This window comes from Eumetopias jubatus, unplaced genomic scaffold, assembly GCF_037043125.1.
Source record: "Eumetopias jubatus isolate StellerSeaLion01/CBP00866 unplaced genomic scaffold, mEumJub1_p1.0 scaffold_10, whole genome shotgun sequence".
NCBI classification, from domain to species: domain Eukaryota; kingdom Metazoa; phylum Chordata; class Mammalia; order Carnivora; family Otariidae; genus Eumetopias; species Eumetopias jubatus.
Genome location: NW_028274816.1, coordinates 91,152,776 through 91,156,188, shown reverse-complemented (window position 1 = coordinate 91,156,188; position 3,413 = coordinate 91,152,776). Strand labels below are relative to the sequence as shown.

General features: G+C 43.7%; 1 long non-coding RNA gene across 1 annotated transcript; it reads right to left on the bottom strand.

Moving 5' to 3' along the window:
* Window positions 1-422: 422 nt before the first annotated feature.
* On the bottom strand, window positions 423-1,774 carry LOC114216268 (uncharacterized). Its single transcript, XR_003610743.1, has 2 exons — window positions 1,698-1,774; window positions 423-1,596 (listed from the first exon to the last, which is right to left on the bottom strand). It is a non-coding gene; the product is annotated as an uncharacterized LOC114216268 (long non-coding RNA).
* Between the last annotated feature and the right edge of the window lie 1,639 nt (window positions 1,775-3,413).

The following is a 3,413-nucleotide window of genomic DNA, read 5'->3' as shown; positions in this document are numbered from 1 at the left end:
AGTTCTGCAGCACAATTACGGGCATTATCATAGTGAAATCTGCAGTCCTAGGGAAGGTGCTAGCCTGAAGTAAACAGTAGGATATATATATATATTTTAACCATGTGTGAACTGGCAGCTAGGATAGAGGAGAAGCAAGGTAAATGGAAGGAACTGAGAGCTGATGTTTGCAGAACCATCAGCATTGACATTTTAACACTTCGAGGAATGCTGATGCTTTTACTAGGACTAAAATCTCCTTAAGGATGTATTAGTTCATTCCTTCAGTGTCTACTTAGTGAGAACCTGCACGTTACGTGTTATTCTGGCTGCTGGACCTACAGTAGCAAAGAAGTCAAGGGGATCTTTTTTCATGAAGCTTACAACCTATTCCATGGGGCCATCCAGCCAACAAACAAGTCATCAACCAGTCGCGGCAAGCGTTTTGAAATGAAAATCATGTTTATGATCCAGAAAATAAGGATGTGGGGGAGGATTTTCGTTTACCTCCTCTTCAGACATGGCCTCTCTGAAAAGGTGACATTGAAGAGGAGACTTCAGTGATAAGAAGCCACACAGTCAGAAAAGGAAGCACAAAGGCCCTGAGGCAGGAATGGGCTGGTGCGTTAGAGTGGAATTTAGCAGACTTTTTCTGTAAAGAGTCAGATCATAAATATTTTGGCTTTGTGAATCACAGTTTCTGTTGCAACCACTCAAGTCTTAAGTAGCTGTAGACAATTTTATAAATAATGGTCTGAATGTTGTGTTCTAATAAAACTTTACGAAAGCAACCAGTGAGCCAGATTTGGCCCTTAGACTATAATTTTTGGACCTTTGTGTTAGTGAAAGAGAGAGACACAGTGATGCTAGAGAGTGAACAGTAGGAAGGAGAGTGGTAGGAGGTAATTTCCAAAGGTGAGCAGAGGTCAGAGGTATCTGCTCTGTATACAATACAGATTATGCAAATTCCTCTAGTTGCAAGGGGAAGACTGGGAAGATGCTGGAGGGTTTTAAGCGGGAGAGTGACATGTTTTGATTTTATTTTTTAAAAGGGTAGATAGAAGTACAACAAGGGCAGAAAGAGAAAATCTCTTAGGGGTCGATTGAAGACATGGGGGCTTCGACTACCAGGAGACATGATTAGATATGAGATCTACTTTGAAGGTGAGCCCACAGGATTTGCTGCTGGTTTATGTGATGGGAGTAAGGGAGAGTGATTAGACCACACTTTTGCATCTGGGAGATATTTTTAAAATGCAAATGAAACTGAATTTTAACTGAATTTTCTCTTTTCAAGCGATGAAAACTATCCCTGGGTAACACAAGCAGAAGAGAATATTATTGGAAAGGTAACAGGTAGCTTATAGCATCAAAGGAAGGATAAAAAGAGAAAGCAGGGGGCAGGACGAAGTGAAAATCTTATCTTGGGGACTGTCTCCCCAGGAGCTGTGACTTGTGCCCTTCTCTGGAGCCACTTAGATGCTCCGCCACACCAATGACCTCTTGACTCCGTGTAGTTGCCTGGAATAATGGGCTTCGGCATCCTTGCATCATCACTGCCTCAAGAAGCAGTCTTGTTTGTGACGTTCTGATTGGTCACTCCAAGGTCATGTGACTCTGCACCAGGGGCAGGTGAAGAAACATTCCGGTGGTAAGTGGCTTCTTCCATTTCTACCGCATCATCCCAATCCTAGCCGCCAGCCACCATCCTCTCTTACCTGATCATTGAAATGCCTTCCAGGGTTACTCCCCGCGTCAGCTTTTAAATTTCTCCAACCGATTTTCCACTGGATCGCCAGAGAGGTCTTTTGAAAAACAGAAATGTTATTATGCTGTGCTCTTAGTGAAGGTACTTCAGTTGCTTTTATTGCTCTTGGGAGAAAGACCCAAATCTTAAATTCTGCCGCTAGGTCCCTTATGCTCTGTCTCTAGCTCTCTTTCCAGCTTCCACTCCCGCCCCCCGCCCCGCCTCCCCTGCCTGAATTCAGTTCTTTGGAAAGCATGCCCTATGCATCCTTGAGTCACAGAGCCTTTGCAAATGCTGTTTATCTGCCTGGGAAACTCTTTTTCTCTTTCTTCCTATTTGGTTAACTTGTATTCATTTTACGGATTGTAGCTCAGACAGCCATCTCTCCCAGACTAGGTAAAGACCCAGTATTATAAGCTATTGCAAGAAACAGAGGAGAAATATGTATTCAAGTTAAGGGTTAAACAGAGGCTATAAATGGGACAGTTTGCAAGATGCTGGCCATGGTGCTCTTTTATATTATGCCATTCATTCTCTGCCAAAAGATTTTGAGAGAGTCAAACACTGTCCCTGTTTTATTTACTTTTTTAAAAAGATTTTATTTATTTGAGAGAGTGAGAGAGAGCGAGAGCGAAAGAGAGAGCGCACCCAAGGGGAAAGGCAGAGGGAGAAGCAGGCTCCCCACTGAGCAGGGAGCCCGATGTGGGGCTCGATCCCAGGACCCTGGGATCCTGACCTGAGCCGAAGGCAGATGCTTAACCGACTGAGCCACCCAGGCGCCCTGTCCCTATGTTTTAAATCAATAAAAGGAAGCTGAAAGATATTTGTAAGATGCAGCTGAGATGTGGTAGAACCATGACTAGAATCCAAGTCTTTGATCCCCATACTTTTGTCCTTTAACAACGCTAATGTAAGATCAGCCATAATATGGAGCATGGACGGGACCCACGGTAGCAGGAGAAGGGTTATTTACATTTCAGGTCAGAGCTATCCGCTCTGTATGAAAGTAGCAAGAGATGAGTTCGAAGGGTGTTATGTAGACCAGGTAAAACCAGGTTTTTACCTGATCAGGAAAGCCTGATTTCAGTGATAAAAATGCAGATGAGCTCCTGTAATGATAGTTCTTATGAGAACCAGGCCTTAAAAAAGCTTAGAACAAAGGGTGCAGCATCCAGACTACACCTGTAGTGAGAGCCTTAACAACTAGATAGTGACTGTGTCTCAAACAAACAAAATAGGACGGTGAACAAGGCCCAAGTTGAGAACATGTTTACCAAAGGGCACAGGCAGGAGCAGTGAAGAGCATGCTCTCGCTTGAAGGTCAAGTCCTTCACCAAACGCTCTCTGATCACCCTGGCCAAAAGGCAATCTCCCTCCTTGCTCCAGCCATTCTCCGCGTTAATGCTTCATTTTGACAGCCCTCAAAGGCACGTTCCACAGAAGCAAGACTTTTACTAATTCCTAAAGTGGGTGGTCCTGGCACACAGTAGGAGCTCAATTTAAAAAAAAAAAAAAAAAGACAAAACAAAAGAATGAAGACAGCAACAAATTCCCCCTGGAGAGTTTTAGAGATCGCTGGGGAACCTTCTGCACCAAGAGGAAATTGAACTGTGGTCTTTAAAAAGACATAAGATCTCGTGATATCCAGCTTCTGTGACCAACCCAGATACAGCGCAAAATAAGTTCT